This window comes from Dipodomys ordii, unplaced genomic scaffold (assembly GCF_000151885.1).
Source record: "Dipodomys ordii isolate 6190 unplaced genomic scaffold, Dord_2.0 Scaffold26, whole genome shotgun sequence".
Taxonomy (NCBI): domain Eukaryota; kingdom Metazoa; phylum Chordata; class Mammalia; order Rodentia; family Heteromyidae; genus Dipodomys; species Dipodomys ordii.
This window is the reverse complement of record NW_012267242.1, coordinates 11,555,014-11,556,072: the sequence shown is the minus strand read 5'-3', so window position 1 is coordinate 11,556,072 and position 1,059 is coordinate 11,555,014. Positions and strand designations below refer to the sequence as shown.

The window sequence follows — 1,059 nt, the reverse complement described above, 5'->3', positions numbered from 1 at the left end:
CCCCCCCACAAACAAAACGCCTCACAGAAGCTTTTGATCTTTAAATACCTGAGTAAGAAGTACTCGCCTCTCCTCCCTGCTTCCCACTACGAGCGTTTTAATGTTCCTCTCACCAGACCCCGCACTCTCGTTCAGGGGTCGACCTCGAAGCAAAAACAAAACCCCGGCGAAAAAAGGGACCAGGGGGAGGGGAAACAGCGTGAGGGAGGGAAAAGGAACCAGAGGAGATCGCCGGAAGCAAGCATTCAGCGCTCTTTTCCGGTCACTGCGACGGTGGCCTAATGGGGTCAAATCCAAGCTACTCCGCGCCCCTGGGAGTCTGCGCCAACTAACTGGCTGACTACGCATGCGTAAAAGCAGGGCCTTGCAACGCGCTCAAGGCTGGGGGGGGAAGTAGGCGTGGCTGTGGAGAAGCTCCGCCCTATTGTTTGCCATAATATTTATTGTGTGAATTCTTTTTTTTTTTTTTTTGGTCGGTCGTGGGTCTTGAACTCTGGGCCTGGGCGCTGTCTCTCAGCTCTTCAGCTCAAGGTGAGCGATCTACCGCTTTGAGCCACAGTGCCACTTCTGGTTTTGTGAGTGGTTTATTGGAGATAAGAGTCTCACAGTTTTCTGCCCGGGCTGGCTTTGAACCATGATCTTCAGATCTAGCCTCCTGAGTAGCTAGGATTACAGGTGTGAGCCACCAACACCCGGCTCTGTGTAAATTCTTAGTTAAGGTTTTTTTCGTTGTTGTTGTTTTTAACAGAGGGGTTACAAAAAGTTACAAAAGCAAGTTAATGAGTACAGTTCTTTTTGAAGGGTGTTATCTCCTCCTTAATTTCCTCCTGCTTCCCCCCCACCCCGCTTTTTTTTTTTATTATCTCTCCCCCTTTGCTTGAGTTTGTTGGGTTTTTTTTTTTTTTTTCCAGTTTTCTGGGGCTTAAACTCAGGGCCTTGGGCCTGGCCTGAGCTGCTTAGGCCTGCAGTCTACCACTAAGCCACCTTCCCAGCCCCTTTGACCCATTTTTAGTTGATACTCATATTTTTGAGTTTTTTTGGTTTTTTTTTTTTTTGGTC

General features: G+C 48.4%; 1 protein-coding gene across 1 annotated transcript in view; it reads right to left on the bottom strand.

Moving 5' to 3' along the window:
• Setdb1 (SET domain, bifurcated 1) overlaps positions 1 to 199 on the bottom strand; it is a 38,176-nt gene extending 37,977 nt beyond the window's left edge. Inside the window, exon 1 of the mRNA XM_013015003.1 lies at positions 49 to 199. The gene's annotated coding sequence lies outside the window, so the exon portion shown is untranslated. The remainder of the gene's footprint in view (positions 1 to 48) is intronic.
• Between the last annotated feature and the right edge of the window lie 860 nt (positions 200 to 1,059).